At 30.7% G+C, this 19630-nt stretch overlaps 1 protein-coding gene across 1 annotated transcript in view; it reads left to right on the forward strand.

Annotated features, from left to right (window-relative positions):
- The window catches only part of Pdi (Protein disulfide isomerase), a 340404-nt gene that overhangs the window by 296090 nt on the left and 24684 nt on the right, over nucleotides 1-19630 (forward strand). The gene's annotated exons all lie outside the window — the stretch shown is intronic.

Here is a 19630-nt window from a genome sequence, read left to right on the forward strand (position 1 = left end):
ATTCCTCAATAACATAATTTCGAATTATAAATGATTGATTGTATGATTACAATATATAAAATAAATTAAATTACAAGCAAAATAATATCATAAATTTATCAATAAATACTAAAATTGTAAAAAAATCTTGTGAAGGCTTTTTATTTTTACGACCTTTTAAAATTTTGATAATCTAATCTAATAATAGTATAAAAAATAAATAAATCTAATCATGTTATTTTCTATGCATGTACTTCCTTCTTACCTATTTACTTAATAATCTACCTAATCATAATTGAATTTATTTTTAATTTGATTTGTGAGTCGTCGTTGCTCCAGATACAACGATCCAATAAGCATACTTGCAGTCTATGCCCGCAATCGTTTCCGGGATGCTAATTAAACATGATCATTCCGTATCAGCATAGTTATATTTAAGGCCCATTTCACATATAACATATTTTGTATATGCTGCCTTAGTTCGGTAAGTGATTAATTTCTACAAGTAACAAGTAACAAAAATATTCAAAGAAAAAATATCATATTTCTTTTTAAAATTAATAATACGTAAAAATTTTAAATGAACATGGTTATTTTTATTACTAACAGTATTTAAAACGGGATATTTATCATGTTTTTTATTTTTATTTGGTGGAGCTCGATATTTCGACATTATCTACGAATGTCTTGTTCACGAGTCTCGATCTCCACCAAATAAAAATAAAAAACATGGTAAATATCCCGTTTTAAATACTGTTAGTAATACGTAAAAAGTTACAGACTGTGAATGTTACACTGCTGGACTACGGTCCCATCTCTTTGAGGAGAAGGTTTAGACTATATACCATTACAATTGTTCCAAATCTCGTTAATGGAATTACACGATTTACCAGAAACGTCGATTATTTTTCAATTTGACGATTTTTACCTAATCGACCCGTTTATATTGACGAATTGTTCTGTTTTAAATAACTTATATTATACCTCTATATTATATAAACACACAGACACAAACACATCACACAGAGTAATGATGATGATTTTGTGCGAATCCGGTCACGACATTACTCAAGGGAAACAATGTTACATTAAAATAGAAATAAAATTACATTTCAAAACTATCTAGGCAAAAGTTCTACTTACGGGTGTCTCAACATGCACTATCATACTGCACAATATTTATTAAAAATATAAATTAAATATAAGCTATAATTAGAGACTATTATATAATTAATAAAACCAATAAGATATACCATAAAATTTTAAATGAGCACAAACAAAATCCTTTATTTTTCGATTGAACTGAGGATGATTATCGTAACGTATGTCTAAATATTTTATTTGATTACTGATGGTGATGTACAACAATGGTAATCTCGATATGATGGTTATTTTTTCCTAATTGCGTTCTATATAATCTGGTGTAAAAGAAATTACTCATATTACGGGAATTAATTTGAGGGACGTTTAAGTAGAATCTTGATAAATTTATTAATTAAATTAAATAAAAATTTCATTGACATTATTTTCCGTCTATTCTCCAGACTTTGTATATTAAACAGATTGCATCTTACTGAAGCATTGCATCTTATTGAAGTGAACTCTCAATAATTAATTATTTGGGTGAAGATGAGTGGGCAAATCTAACACTATCAACAAGACACGAGAGTGTAAATATTATCAAATTCCTTGAGAGAAAAACATTTTTTTTTATTAGCTCGATCCGAAATTAAGCCTCGAAATATACAGCCTAAAAAGCTGACCAAAATACCAACGAGGCGGTCAACACACATTCCATCACAGAATCCATCTTTCCATGAAGACCACCGTAAAATATTTAAACGTAAGCTATTAAGAATTAACTAAAACTATAAAGGGAATTGCGAAGGGATTACAACTTTACTCAGAAGCCTTTTAAGTATAATTTGCATACAATGTACTCTAGGTATTACGACGAGGTGTTAATGCATCCGACCCACGTATTTAGATAAGCTAAAACATGTAGTGTGGTTACTAAGAAAACCCTTTATAATATTAATCTCGATAATTTTATTTTTCGAAACACTAAGAATTAAGTTACGTTTAGTAATCACAAGTGTAACGGATTCCCTATACTACTATATTACCACATATATTTATAGTCATCAAAAAAAAAATTACCAGCTTTTCTCCGTGACTTCATTCGCGTAGAAGTTGTAAATATTTTTAGAGTCTAAGTACATTAAGGAGTTCTTTAAGTACAGTACGCTGTTATCAGTAAGAGTGCAACTTTAGAACGTTTGGTATAAGTACTGGGTGTTATAATCTTAATTTGTAGTACACATATAGAAAAAATATAAAAAATAAAAGTAGTACTTGATCATTATTTTGATAAGAATTAATATTATGTTTATAAAACACCTTCGCAAATAATACATCATGGCAGAACAAATTTGATTACCATAAAGGTTTGGTCGTACATGATTTTTGCGAAACTTCAGGCTTACGCAGCGTACGCAACAGGGACTCTCAAAAGGATTTATTTTTTTCTCCTGTTTTTGCATCATTTTTAATTGATACTCCTGATGATTTATTGGTCGTAACGTAATCGCAAATAATATAGACTAAAGTCTTCTTAGATAAATGGCCTATCTAACAGTGAAAGAATTTTGACCAAAAATTCTTGCGATAAGCGCGTTTAACCAAACAAACATAATCTTCAGCTTTATAATACCAGAATAGATGTAATATAAAACATATATAGCTCAAGTAATGCTAACTTATTACTTAATATAACGAAATTATTAGACAGAATATTTATATTAAAATGGTCGTGAGCCGAAATGGAATAAATGACCCGGCATCACCTGAAAATATTAGAGGAACGAGAAATCATTTTGACTTTCTTTGTGTAAAATAAGGCAGACGAATGTCTCGGATCTAAATATTGTTTTACCTTTTGTATTCCAGTTATGAGTGTACTTACGGAGGCCTTTAATAGGTTATTATTATTATTAGCCGTATGCCTGAAGAAGTACCCGAATTGCTTTAATAATAAATTTTATTTTTGTGTTAAATAATTCAGTAAGATTTTAAATTCAGTTATGGTCATAACAATTTTTTACTCTAGATAGTTTCATTTTTAGCATTAATTTGTTATTAGCTAGAATTTATTTTTTAGTAAAATTATTAAAATATATATTGATACCTTGTACAGTCTTACCCCGACTGTACAAGGTATTAAAGGCAAGACATGAACCGTGGGTAAACATATATTTAGCACATTCCATGCGAACGATTGGATCTGGTTCGTTCGTTTCTTTCCTATAATTACTAAAAATAAATGTTGATCATGTAATGTTGTTTAAGGTGGCTAAGTTATAATAATTTCAAAATGAACTACATTAAATATTCTTATTTATTAATAAACAAATATGCAAAGTTTGTTTTAAACCTTAAAATTTCACTTTTCTAAGGAAATTTGTAGCCAAAATATTGTTTTTAATCTAAGCGAATCGCAAAGGCATGATAAAACATAAATATTTTAAAGTTGAAATTACGTTGTCTGTAAGAATGACGTTTAATTTCAAACAATAGGAATTTCTTAACAATGTTTTAAAACTTTAACAAAAGATTTCTTAATACTCATTCTTTAGACGAAAGGAAAAGGCTTGCCGTTTTGATACTTTTTTGACACAGATTTTAAAATTAAGATGGGTGGACCATGGAAGGCCACCTTAACGAGTAAACACTTTTTATTCGTTAATTAACTGGATAAATGAAAGAATCAAATTTTTAAGTAATACTTTGTTTTATTGTGTACCATATAAATCACTTTTTTTTAAGCTAACTTTAATCACTTTTTATTAAAATTAAGTTTTATTAAGCTCTTCAAAATGGCCTTGCAAGGAACACGGCTCCAAACAAGGCCAATATTATACATCAGTCGTTTGACTTAAAAATATAATTGTAACAATTGATATATCGGCTTTTACTAAAATTACACAATGAGTTCTTTCATTTAAGCGAAACATTAAATGCTCAATATGTTATTATCATCTATAAAAAACTCAACGAACATTAGTTGAACACCATCCTATAACTGATAATATATTAATGGGAATTATTTAAAAATAGTAGTAATGAGTATTATATTGACATCAAATAACTTGCTAACGCGTTTTATAATAAAATTTAAAACTTTTTTTTTTACCTAAAATGGCTTTCTTATGGGTCCGTTCTTTGTAAGGCCAATATATAAGTAACTAACCTAAACCTAAGAAGGCCAAACTAATAATTATTTTCAATTACTTTTTTTAAGAAGTGAGATTCACAAAATGTTGTTTTACAATGGGCTTATTCTTTTTTTGAGCTCTAGCTGGGTTCATTAGCTGGGGTTTTCTTTTTGAAATAGATGGCTTTCGAGCCAAAAACATATTGAGCCATTTCGTATTCAGCCATTCTTGTACATACATATTGAAAGTGTTCTTGATTTTAAACCCCTTACAAAATAAAAAGTCTTGTTTCCTGATAAATTATGGTAAGTATCAGGCGTAAGCGGTACACCCAGTTTTGCAACACGTTTGATACGCTGTGACAAATCCTCTTCTAATTGTTTTGTTAAAATAATTTTGAAAAAGAGTATTTAATATGACTTCAAAAAAATAATAAACCTTTTAAATATAAAACATTGTTTTAACTGTAACGGTACGTATTTATAAATAAAAAGTAACTGTTCATATGTTATATGGTTTGTAGAAATTCCTTGTAAGGCCCATGTACCCTAGCAAGGCCAACAGTCAAATTTTTGATTGGCCTTATAAGGAAGCAACGACTTTTCTAAGAATACTACCAATATTTTAACTTATATCGAGGCAAAACTATTTTATTTTTCTGAAATACCATAAACATATCCTTATACGATAATTTACAGTAACAAATATGAGATAATAATACGTTATTAAACTAAAAACCTTTGTTTTTCTGTGCGCGCGATTAACAATTTTAACGTCGACGACAAAGTCTACGAAGCATGAGATCGCACAGCCACAATAGTGGCGCATGCGACTTGACTGCATCTGTGGCCTTGATTTTGATGCATCTTAGTGTATAGCAGAAGGAATATGTCTTTACATGTCAATAACTACGAATTTTCAATAGTTGGCCTTCAAAGGAGCGTGGCCTTCCATGGTCCACCCACCTTAATTCAAAATGTTTTGATATATTTGTCGCTATTATAAAGAACAACGAAATCTAAAACTGTATGTTGTGTTTAAATAGCTGTAAATAAAACCTACAAAACAATAAAAACTCTACTTTAATTTCTATTGTGGTTCGATTTTCAACGTAATGAAGTTGAAATGTAACTGTTATTAACGTGGAAAGTCGTGGAATCCTCCATATCTAAACTTCCGGGTCTAAACTATTTTATTTCCAGCTAATCGTAAAAGTAAATTCATTGAACGGTATAAAGATATGTAAGGACTTATGGTTTTCATGGTAATTTAAATTTTTATAACCTGTTCAGTTCCCAAAACTAGTGTAAAATTCCGAATTATTTGCAAAATTCGTAATTTAACACAAATTTGGTACCGGATTTTAACCTAAGAATTCAAGATCTGCAGCCTTACATTAGGATTACATAGAGGATGTAGTCATTATTTTCATTAAAATCTATATCGTTTATCAATCCTACTCGTCCCAGTTTACATGAAACATTTATATCGAAGAACAAAAACACAAACATGAATTCTTTTTTTTTTTCGTGGCCTTCGCTCACTTTTCCACCAAAGTTAGATCTTCACTTTTATAAATTTCCATTTTGTTTAACATTTAATTATTCCAATGGTTAAGAAGTTAATCGCAAGTCATAGACAGTCGCGGCTTTAACGATAAGCGGACGAAGCGATCCCGTGGGCCTCCACGATAAGGTCTTTCGCTTTCAATGTTAAAATGAAGAAAAATAAACAATGAGCGAAAAAAAAACTTTGCGATTTTGTAAATAGAAAAATACTGGCAGGCAGTAAAATTTTAAACATCAATGTCCTAATAATAATTCGTACTCAAATTATTCGGTATATAATATGTATAATTCCGAAAATTATTTTATAGATACCGTCAAATTTTATAAATATCAATTAGATTGTAATGTTGGCATGTTTTGCGTAAACTTAATTAGTTATCGTTCTCTTTTTATATTAGGAATATAACATTTATTTGTTAATAGTAGATATTCCCGAAATAAATAAAAATATTGATACTTTTTGTTTATATAATAATCAACGGAATATATATCTTGGTTATGCAATAACCAAAATTAATAAGCGAAAAATAATCGCGTAAATGATAAAGGTGTCAAAATTTATATGTTGGCACCTTTACGATCTCATAAGGACAATGATGACCAGAATAATGGCATATTACTGAGTACTCTATTGCGTATAATATATACTTTACGATTTCAAAGGATTATACATTATTGTTCACGATTCTAATTGAGTTTTGTATAAGCGTTTTGTTTGACGACTCCATTCTTGTTATTGCTTTAAATTATTCGAGTTATTTTTATATTATTAAATTCATGTTTATTGTTATTTTAGGCCCGGTAAGTATGATATTATTCTGACAGTGACTATATTTTGGATTACTTTAATTAAAAGTACGTAAATAAACTTAAAAAAATTACATCTATTTCAAAGTCTGTTAAAACCGTTGAAAAATAATTATATTGGCGAAGTAAATAGTTTTTAAAATATTAAATTTAATTTACAAAATTCGGAATGTTATTCGACTGAGAACTTAGTACTAGCTCTATTAACTCAAACGTGTAATAAAGACGGACAATTAAATTGAATTATCATGTATGAAAATCAACAAATATAGAATCTTACACGCAATAATAAGCCTTATTTATTGGTACTTTTGGTATCTTAATCCTCTAATTTATTTATTGGACTAAGGTATAACTCAAATTTTAGTTTGAAATAATTATAGATCATCAATATCTTTATCTAATAATTTACTTATATATTGCATACTCAAAAATTTATGGACCATCTTGCTTGTCTATAACATAATATCCTATACTTATATATTCTAGATATTTCTAGAACGTCTAAATTTTGAAATCAAAAGATGTTAAAGTTAGTAATTTTGAAGACATCATTAATAAAATATTGTCTCGGAGAGAGCCCACGTCGAAGGGTCCGGATATTCCTTAATGGGTTACGGATACTTGAACTTTAAAGGAGTTGTTTATGTAGTGACAGGTGTTGTTATTAAAGGAGAAACTTTGGGGAGTAATCCATACAAAATTCACGATAGTAAAGTAAACGTATAGACAGTAACATTGTTTATGAGATCGGCCTCCTGAATTTATATAAAATTATAGTTTTCGCCAAAGGCTTCACCTGTGTCGAGGAGTATTTATGTCCTTCTTTGGGGTAAGAGCTCGCTTTATCCCAAATCTCATCGATTTCGGTTCAGCTGTCTAGCGTAATAAATAGAAAGACAGAATTACTTTCGCATTTAAAATATTAGTATAAATATAAATTGTTATAATAATGTAAGAAATTGGTGTTTTATAAATATGAAAGCGACTTTGTACTTTTCCGCGTCTTAAGAATTCAACTAATCATTATTTGAATTTACCTTGTCAGGAATTCAGAAAAGGTCCTAAGGTAGTTGACACCTGAACATAAATATCACCCACTTTTTACACCACAACACACAAGGGACATGACATCTTAGCTCCTAAGGTTGGTGGCGCAATGAACTCTAAGGAATAGTTAATATTTCTTACAACATCAATGTCTGTATAAGGGTGGCGACTATTTAACATCACTCGTCCGCCTACACTTACCATTAAAAGATAGACAAAAAAAACCCAAAAGGATAAAAATAATAGTAGTAATAGCCATAACACGAATTTAACAGTTTTCCAATGAACACAGCAAGTTGTAAGCTGTATATACACTTAGTGTGTTCGATATTTAAGCCCAAAGAATATCTGTGTATATGCAAAGGCAGTAGATGTTTGAGGAGCATCCTGTACAGGAGCTTTGTCAATTTCCCCTTTGACATATATTCGTTATGGTATTTTATTTCAATTGGATGCTGTCCTTGTATTCCATACCGTCAGAGATCACATTAAGGTATCGCTTGGGACATTTGATCGTAATAATCTTTCAATCGTATCAGTATTATTTACCAATTATCTGGTACTCGTGGTTCAATTTTAGTCTAATATATTATAATAATCACCAAAAATTGATAATTAATAAAAAAATATTTGAAATTGAATCAATGAAGCTTGAAGTTTTTGAGTTAATAAATTTTATTGCTCCAATTCGATTAAAATTCTACTCAGTGTTTTTTTAAGATACAGCGAGCAAATGGGCCACCTGATGGTAAGTGGTCAGCACACAATGGCGCTGTAAGAAATATTAACCATTCCTTACAATACCAATGCACCTGGGGAACTAAGATTTTATATCACTTGTGCCTGTAGTTACACTGGCTCAGTCACCCTTCCCACCGTAACACGACAATACTGATTATTGCTGTTTGGCGGTAGAATATCTAGTGGGTGGTAGGTAACCCGTCTGGGTAGCTACCGCCCACTCATTGGCTGATTGGCTTGCACATAACCCTTGCACCGAGAAAATCTCTCAATCTAGCAATTGAAAATTGTATGTGTGCATATTATAAACATAATTCCTTAACAGTTACAGGTTACTTTAACAGGATATAGCATCATTCATCATGCTGCTTCTCTGCATTATGATGGCTTCACTTCACTTCACTTCCAAGCAAGTGATGAATTATTAATATGTTTTACGGGTTAGTCATTGAATACGGGTGTTAGGTAAAAAGAAGTAAATGTTCATCTTTTTTGTGTTCAAGTTCGCTTCATATCAAACTTCATCTTATTCGTTCAGTGATTTGGCCGTGAAAGAGCAACAAAGATAGAGATACTTTCGCATTTATAATATTAATATAGATACAGAAATACATTAAAAGTGAATGGTGTTTGGGGAGGCTTGAGCTTTCTATTAAATTCCACGTGTTCTATGCATTGGGCCGTCTTAGCTTTAAATAGGAACAAAATAGTATTAATGAGAGCCGAGATGGCCCAGTGGTTAGAACGCGTGCATCTTAACCGATGATTACGGGTTCAAACCGAGGCATGCACCACTGAATTTTCATGAGCTTAATTTGTGTTTATAATTCATCGCGTGCTCGGCGGTGAAAGAAAACATCGCGAGGAAACCTGCATGTGTCTAATTTCAACAAAATTCTGCCACATGTGTATCCACCAAACTGCATTGGAGCAGCTTGGTGGAATATGCTCCAAACCATCTCCTCAAAGGGAGAGCCTTAGCCCAGCTGTGGGAAATTTACAGGCTGTTACTGCATGTGTAATGTAATAATAAACCAACATTTTAACAGATTCTAAAAAACTACATAAGTATATACTGTGTACTTAACATATAATAAAAGATTCGTTGTCGAGATACGTTAATAGTGAACAAACAAAATTAAGGGTGGCCTTAACAAAATATTAGCTCATAAAATTTCATCGTATAAAGAGTGTGTTGAATGAAAATGTTGAAATGTGAATTCGTTGTAAACATTTGGACTTAAAGTCCCTCGTGAAATAATTTGATGTGCGTGCGTTCAGGCAGTAACCTTTTGTTATTAACACATGACCGTGTACAGTCGTTTTGATTAAAATTATTATAATGTTATATTACTTACGTAAACTTTTAACCCTTTAACGATATGTATTTCGAAATTTTAGGTATTTACAACTGACTGGAGTGTTGGTAGCAACTGGCTATTTTAATAACCAATGTAGTTTATGATTACGTAAAATATTCGTTCATATGATACTTATGTTTGATGTTCGTTGTCTGTTTGTGTTCAGTCCGTGGATGTAACGCGTTCTCGGAAACACAGCATATTTCATTAATGTACCCTGGAGTACATTAATAGTTTCATCTAAATGCACTTCAAAATATATTACGATTAATTAACAATTATTGTGTAATTTTGACGGCCAACTGCACGGGAGTTATTATTGTGCAAAACTAAGAGCGCAAAAATCGATGCAGTCTCTATATTTATGGGAATAGATTTATCCAACATGACCGGAAAGAGTTCGATTTGCGAGATTTCCGATGCCCTGATGAGTAAAATATATATTAAAACAAAAGAGTAGGCAATGAAATTTCTTTTTAAATATTTGTACTGATCACAATACACAACAGTTAATATTTACAGCTGGCAAAACAAAATGGCAAAAATCTCTCATAACCTATATAAATTTTCATGGTAGGCGTGATGTGTGTTAAAATTTAAAAAAAACAAACGAGTATATGTCCCTAGAAGTTTTACCGGAGTAAAGTAATTGACTGTCTGTTTATAGTATAATAGCTCATAAATAAAACTAGTGTGAATCCCTACCAATGTAAACATTGTCTATTTTATTCTGTAATGGATTTCGAGAAATATAATCTTAAAACATAATGTGACACATCTGCCCGGGTGGGTGAAGATAAAATATGGAAATGCAAATACTACGTTATGCCAACTCGACATTTCTTTCCACCTGGGAACTAAACGGTCGAACGTTTTTATCATTTATATTGTTTTTCCTCACCAATACGTATTACTATCATCATTATATTCTGTGCTAATATTCTTCTTTTTTTTTAATTATTGTATTGTGTCCACTAAGCTGATCTTTCCTTTCCGATCTTGTTATTCCGTCTTCTTCTGGACCACGTTGGTCCCACGGACGAAAACTACAATTCTCAACGCCAATACGATTATTCTCAGATAATGATCTTGACCGATATCGTTCATTTCTCTGTATTTTTCGCGAGGCACACCTCCAGGATGTGCTTGGCAGGCTTGGCATATTTAAACGAGATAATTACTAAAATTTCTGTTGTTAATTAGATATTGCATAGCTCTGAATTTCGAAATTGTATATAAATAAAATTCTGCATTTCATCTATCAAAATTGCCAGAACGAATTTTATAAATTCAATAAGACCAATCAAACGTAAATATCAAAAAAGAGAAAACTAATATTTCAATAATATTTAATATACTTGTGTTATAAATAGTAATTACCAGAAAGAAAATATTTTATTCCCCCACATAACCCTACCGTACGGTAGTGGGAGTTATGATACGACAATATTTATTTATAATATGTTTGGTACAATAATTTGAATATCGAACATCAATCGTGAAAAAAAAGTAATTAAGCAATATACTATGTGTAAATATAATTAACCATTACATTTTGACTCAATAACCTTTAGTATTAAGTGTACCACGGGTATATTTTGTTTGTTTTTTTGTCTATTAACATAACTCTTATGTTTTTGATTATTATTTATATTCTATGCATTAAATATTTTATTTTTAACTTTGAACTACTTTTACTTACACAAAATCAAGTTAAAGATTAATGTGCCGTGGAAATTCCTTATAATATGCCCTAGGTTTAGTTGTAGACACACACAGAGTCTTTAAACTTGAGTATTTAAAAAAATATAATAAATACGAGAGTATTTCTGAACAATTAAGTATGCCTGTTTGACACCTCATTACGACTAAAGCACTAAGCCTTTTATGGCTTTGAAGTAGCATAGACATAGCCATTAAGGGATTATGGAAAAAAATCGTTGGGGAAAACTAAGCTGTGTTACTCTCACTACTATCAAGGCTGAGCATTATCTTGCATTATAAGAAAATAATCAAGAATATTATATATTAACTTTATTATTGTATACGCTATTCCAACCATAACAGGAACAAGCCAAATAAACAACATTTGACAGCAAATTGACGCGATACCATTGGTCGAGAGCTTGATTAATCTGTGATATTCATTATGGATTTGCGAAAAAATTACGTTTTGAACGTCAGCGAAACTGTTATAGGAATTTTGGAAGTAAAATTAAAGTGGAAATAGTAGTTATGTATAATAGTGTTGTACATATTATAAATAAAGATTAAATTAATCATACACTTAGTGCACAATATAGCTGAGTTATTAGCAAATCGCATGAAATACGTAAATCTAAGTTTTGTTTATTTTTTTTCCTACTTCCATTGAAACAGGCTATACTAAAAAACATCAACAACATAGTTAGGTTGGCAGTCCTGATTAAAAAAAAGAGTACAACGCTCGGAAACTAATTTAGTCGTTTAATAATAATAAGCGCTATAAATATTATTAAATAACCCTTAATATATATAAATATCCTTTGTGATAAATGAATATAAATTTTCATTCTAGAATAATGTATTTCACATTTAAACTATTCACACAACTCCATTTCTCCTAAACGTGACTGTAGATGTTCCGCGAGCGAACGTTTTAAAGTATGAACAGTTCACTTTATAAAGGATAATAAACATTCAAAATATTATGTCACGAGTTTGCCTCTGAGGATGTATCGTATGAAGTTATATTTTATTTAGTCCTTTGAGAATGATACTCGAATACACCCACGGTAACGTAAACATTAAAGGCACGAGTTTTGGAATTAGTTTACTATGGGAAGGCAGGTATGCTTGATATTCGTACTGTAAATAATTGATGACATTTCGCTAACTTACCGAACCTAATTTATACAAAAATGCTAAAAGATATATTGGTGAATCCCGACATAATAATCGATTATAAATGGTACCTACTCGAGGTTCAATTGCGTATTTAAGTTCATGTACCGATGATGATTTTAATATAACTAAATAATGAGTATGTTACAACTCGATTGTCTTGTTGGTCTACTAGCTTGCATGTAAGGCTACGGACCCCTAATTCTTTTGTTCAATACCTGGATCTAGCTTAAAAAAGTAACTGGGATTTTCAGTCAAGAAATTCGTAATGGCAGCCCGGAGTCTAGAAGTTGTTATTAACATCCGTGTTTCGTAATGCATATAAATCCACCAGTCCTGCGCGTGAACAGCTTCCGGTCTCGTTGAACATACCAATCCAGTGGGTCATGCGAGAGATGGAATAAAGTATACTTGTATCTGTGCGTTATAATATATTAATATATCTTCTGTAGTCAGCTGTTCTTCATAATTGGGATCGGTGGGCTTGGCCGAAATCGGTCAGTAGGACAAAAACATGTGCAGCTGGTAAATTTCCCACTGCTGGGCTAACGCCTCCTTTCCCTTGAGGAGAAGGTTAGAAGCATATTTCTATCCACGCTGCTCCAATACGGGTTGGTGGATTCACATGTGGCAGAATTACGTTGAAATTACACATGGAGACACATGGAGGTTTATTTACGATGTGCTCCTTCACCGCCGAGATCAATAATAAACACAAATTAAGCCCATGAGAGCTCAGTGGTGCTTGCCTGGGCTTGAACCCAACCCAAATCATCCGTTAAGATGTACGCGTTCTAACCGCTGGGCCATCTGGGCTCAGAAGGACAATATTCATAAGTAACAAACGAGTAATGAATAAAATTAGTTAATTTATGTAAATTATTTCATATTCGTTTAATTGATAAATTAATTTAAGCATGTAGTTTTTTATTTGAGTATATTTAAATATTTTTATGTGGATGCTGTGATAAATACTATCTAAATTGTAATATATAAAGCCGAGTGCCTTTTCGTGTAAAGTTAACCGTTGACGTATATCGTGGTCTAAACGCGGCACGAAAGTCTGACGAATCGCTTCATTTATTTACCTTTTCACATGACCACGGAGCGTTTTATTAAATTTATTTAAATTTCAAAAATGAAATTTTATAAAGTTATAATACAAATTTGTGTCTATATTATATTTTCATACTAGACTTTAACTTCCAAGAAGAATATAATGGAGTATTGTGGTCACAATTAGAAAAAAAAGTTTTTATATTAATTTAAAAAAAAAAACTCAAGTTCATCCAAATTTTCTCTGTTAAATCGTTATAGTATATATTATATTCATTACCAGGAATAATATATGGTTTAATATGACATGTATTTATTATCTTTCTATAAATCAACTACATACAGTATATGCTTTTATTAATTACAAAATATTAAAGATACTGAATTTGTTTCCATTCTACTTAAAATCACTGGTCAATATATTTATAGTCTCGGAGCTTAAGAGTCAGAACAATTGCATCACAATGTATTTGCAACAATACTATGTATATTCAGATAAATATAGTAATTAGATTTTCTGAATATTCTATAATATAAAGGTATGTGTTTATTAGAAAATTTAATATGAAATAAGAAATAAAATCTCTCACAAAAAATTAAATCAATAAAGATTACAAGGTCGATAACCGGCTTTCTTACGTCAAAACAAAGTTTGTGCTCGCAAATATCCTTTACAAATCTCAAATTTAATTAGTTTTAAAATCATTTACGTTACAAACTTTATCAACTCTTGTTACGAACTCTTTTAAAGTCGAAGTCGTAGTTCAAATATCGTGGAAACGAACTAGTATCTAGATATAGCAGATGTCCACAGCAGTTGTTATTTTGACACATTTGCAACCGCGATACAATTTTCTTCTTCCTTTCAATTCATTATCCGAATAAAGGAAGGTTGAGACTGTAGTTCAAATCTCATTGAAGCGAATTGGTTTCGATGACGATACAATACTTTTCGATATGTTTTTAAGCCAGGACTACATATATCTAAAAAAAAGAGCCGAGATAGTCCAGTGGTTAGATCTTAACCGATGATTGCGAGTTCAAACCCAGGCAAACACCACTGAATTTTCATGTACTTAATTTGTGTTTATTATATAATTCATCTCGCACGAGATGAATTTCAGGAAGACATCGTGAGGAAACCTGCATGTGTCTAATTTCAACGAAATTCTGCCAGACGTGTATCCACCAACACGCATTGGAGCAGCGTGGTGGAATATGCTCCAAACCTTCTCCTCAAAGGGATAGAAGGCCTTAGCCCAGCAGTGGGAAATTTACAGGCTGTTAATGTTAATGTTTTTATAAAAAAAATCCTTACGAAAGCGTTTACCTATGCATGTATCTATACTAATATCATAAATGCGAAAGCAACTCTTAACACTTAAGCCACTAAACCGATTTAGATGAAATTTGGTATGAAATAGTTTGAGTCCAAAGAAGGACATAGGCTACTTTTTTAATTCACCACTCGAGGGGCTATAATGGGGGTGACGGTTTGTGTGAAGTTTCATAAATTTAGCAAGGGTAAAGCCACAGGTTCAGCTAGTAACAAATATAATTTAGCTACATATTTAAGGTACGGTTTAAGTTAGATTCACTTGTTATTTTGACGGATTGTGGAGTGGGTTTAGGTTTTTCTGAGCATATATAAAATAATACAGTGTTTGTGAATAACCCACAATATTTTTTTCTAATTTATTAGTCATTGTTTGTATATAGTTTATCTTATTGGTCACTATAAGTATATTATTATGACAAACTTTATCTAAAACTATACATAATAAATTACTTCGGTTCTGTCTCTCTAATGAAAGCTTGTAATTAGACAAAGTTAGAGACTGTTCACCTTTCAGCTCTGATGTGAAATTAGGACTAAAACTTCGGGTCACAGGAACTTGACACAGAGACTTAAGTTTCAGGGTATTTCAACATCATTATTAAAGTCATCATAGTTCTCTGTTATGGTGAAGGAGGTGTTTTGATTCTTTATAATTGAAGGTTTGCAATGAAATATATTTCTCAAAACTACTGCGTATTAATAATTTTCTTTATAAAACTTATATACCAGGTATCAAATATATAGCGATTATGCGGCTGTGTGGAGCTAGTTGTGAAAAATATTTAGACATCTGTTGGAAAACGAAACGACGTCTCGAACAACTTAATAATTGTTAAGATGAAGTTGTGTGTGTGTGTTATTATGTAATAGTAACTAAATAAAATAAAATTAAAGATACTATGTTGCAATGACTTTCTGATATTTCTAAAAAAAATACACTTCATAGCAAATTCTATGTAATTTTAGGTAAATATCACGATTGTGACCTTTTGGAAAAGTCACGACTATACGTTTACGTGCTTTCCGAGGAGCTGCATGGCTTTTAACTTCCAGATTCTGTGCGACTAGTGATAATTTTTTCGATGAAAAAAATATTTCTTTATCGGTCCGATGGTGTTCAAACCATCGGACAGCACCTCGCGCTCTGTGATCTAAAAATCTAGCCGCAACGAGACTACGTAATAGAGTCAGCTCTATTAAAATTGATGACTAAGTCAGTACACAGAGTAGATATATAAGATTTATGGAAAGTCGCGTTCATCGATAACTGTAAAAACATTATATCTATATTATTAAAAATATTAAATATTTTTCTAAAACACATGACATTATACACTGTACAAGAACAAGCGTAAACTTGTTACTTCTGTTACACGACTACACAGGGTTACTTAACTTCATTCGTGGGACAAACCTTTTAAAACAAGAACGTTCGAATATTTTCAACTCTCAAGTTAAAAAAAAAAAACTATTTTAAGCAAATTTTAACAAATGACTAATGATTAAATCGAATCAGAGGTAATGTTGTGCTTAATATGCAAGTGAAATGTTGCTTTTCTAAAATTCCTTTTGTGGATGTTTTTAAGTAAGATTTATGTATATTATATTTTTTTTCTGTATTACAAAAATGGTATAATATTTTATTTAACTAAGCAATTTTTTAGAACTATTTTAATAAAACTCCTCCTTAGACTGGATACTAATCCAAAGTTTATCATTTGATGTTTTTAGGCAATAAATTCTGATAAGCAGCCCAGCGTTACAAAGTTGGTTGTTATACAAAAATATTTAAACAGAAAATCTAATGTTTATGGCATTTGGAACTTCCCAGCATACCCACTAAAAACCACCGCTACCAACTCCGTCTCTTTAGAGGATGTGTCAGAACCACCTTTAGAACACTTCAAAACTATTTTACCTTTTCAGTTTTTACCATAAAGTAATTTCTGCATAATAGTGTAGACTAGATCTAGTGGGTATTGACTTTGTTCATTTACAAACGTACTAGAGTGCAACAGATTAAAAATAAAATTGCAGATGTATAGACAAACATGTTTCCGTATTAAATACACAATGTTCTCATTTCAAACACATGTGGGTAGTATTTACAAACTACGTTTTATGAAGAATAGTACCTAACGTTCGCTGGAAAAATTCTTATTGTTGTACTTTTTACTTTTATTTTCCATGTAAGCTAACTCTGGGATGGAGTTGGAAAATGCAGTGTAAATATCAATGCTAACATATACGTTGAAATACTTTATTAGTGGTGATTTTTAAAGTTGCATTGTAACTTTATTACTCAGTTAGTAATAGATGTTTTTTTAGTAAACACTGATTTATTTCTTTTCGCTATTATTGAATATCAATTCAGAAAGCTTAACTATTAATTATTAAAACTAAATGTATTGGAGCCGTATTATGTCCGCTAATAATTTTTTATTAATTAATAATGAAGTAGGAGAATTGAATACCCTTTTTTCTTAAAGAATTCTCAAGAATCTCACTCGTGAAATGTAGATAACTGACTTACGGTGATACGCCATTTTGATACCTGTATCCTATAAATTTTATGATTATAACAGTAAATATCGCATGACATATTCTGACATTTCTTCTTACCTGCCTCTATAGAACATCCTATGGATTCAAGGAAATTAAATCTTTATAACAAATTTATTAACAAAAATAATGACATTATTAGCTGTTCTAATCTTAGTTCTTAAAGCGGCCGATGTTACCCAAGTGAAGATGGGCCCACTGCTTTCCATTTCGAAACCACTAAAGTCAATTGTGCCGGGTCAGCGCGTCGAGCCGTTAACCATGCAGTTTGAAATTTTACAAAGGTTATGCCATAAAGTATTTCATCTAGAACAAATCTTTAAGCCAACGTTTAATTTACTAACAGGAAAAATAACGTAATTGATCTATAAGACAGATAAATACATTAAATAAAATTATTTATAAAACGATTGAAATCTCACTAAGTATGATTAGTATAAAAATAAAATAAATATACTTAAATAAGAATACATATTGAATTGTATATATACTTAAGTATAGAACAATAAATAATATAACAATTTGATATACTTAGCATTAATTAAAAAATCACGAAAATAAGGATCATAAAAATCCATAAGAGTTTCTTGAAAAGTTCACTTGAAGAGATGCTGTTAAAGAACGTGAATTGGATAAAAAATGTAGTATAAAACACGACCTACAATAGAGGTGAAGAGCTCACTGGTAGTGCGAGTTTAAGATTTCTGCTCGATCTCAGACGAACATCACTGACCTCAAAGAAATAATTGAAACGCTCTTTCAGATACGAAAGAGCGAGTGTATGTGCAGATTCCTTTTTATCCTGGACCGTAGCCATGGGTAGACAATGTGAAGATTAAAAAATCATATATTTAAATTTAAATCAATCAAAATCTGTCACTTGGACGTATTTAAGCAAGACAATATATTTAATGATAATGTTCCCTAAAGACTCCGAAGATAAAAATGGCAAATAAAAAAAAATTAAGAGTAATTCGTTAGAAAAACTTTGCATTTGATTGGTTTTGAAAAACATTTTGAAAGTTTCAACGAATGTTAAGAAGAATATATCTTACGGTTTATGATTTTTAGCCTCAAAAGAAAATTGTTTGACTATGTCTTTAAAAATTGTATCCTTTAAATTGGTGACTTGATTTGAACTGACTATAACCATAGTCTATGATTTCGAAGGATTTAATACATTTTTAAAAGGTCATATAAATAACCTAAATCACCTGTAGTATTATACCATTATCTGTATATTATACGATTACCAAAAAAAAAACTATTTAAGTTATATTTTTCACAACACGTTTTGTACAATGGGCTATTGTATATTCAAGTATATATTGTATATTCATTAATCCAGCTAACTATGAACATATCACATTAATTACCTATCTATTTTTTTTTAGTATAAATATTCTAAATAAATACATTCATAAACTATTCAACTACTTGATAAAGAATTAATAATTATTAATCCGTTGCATATTAGATTTGAAGAAATAGCCAATAATTGCATCGGGTTCTGCATCCTCAAAACGAACTAACTAGATAGCTACTCCTTGAAACAATTTTCTTGTTTTCAGTCAATCATAATACTAATACGCTTCTAGTATAACATTAAATACTTTTTATAAATAGTATTGTTTTATGTAAAAAGAATAAACTTTTTCCGTTTCAAACCACAAAGTATGGACAACGTATTAGTCCAGGTAAGTACGATAATAAAATATATTTACCGTTGGGTCTGACACTGAAGGCACCTGATCCAAACACTACGGCACGTTTGATCCGAGAAACAATATACCTAAAGATTTCATCGCTTCAATTTTATCGGATAAAAAGCGTATATTATCGTTTTTATATGAACCGTTAATATTGACGTTTACAGTTCCAGTAGTTGGCCATTGTATTTTTCATTTAGTCCATAACGTGACCTATATTTGAAATGAAATGTTTAAGGGGAAATGCTGCTAGCATTCTTGCCACCATTCCACGCGGTCAAGATTTATATAGTAACTATTTTTAATTCATATTTGTATATATTTAAAGACTTAATAATTCTTATGTTAATAAATAAATGTA

The sequence above is a fragment of the Vanessa tameamea genome, chromosome 16, assembly GCF_037043105.1.
Source record: "Vanessa tameamea isolate UH-Manoa-2023 chromosome 16, ilVanTame1 primary haplotype, whole genome shotgun sequence".
Classification (NCBI taxonomy): Eukaryota; Metazoa; Arthropoda; class Insecta; order Lepidoptera; family Nymphalidae; genus Vanessa; species Vanessa tameamea.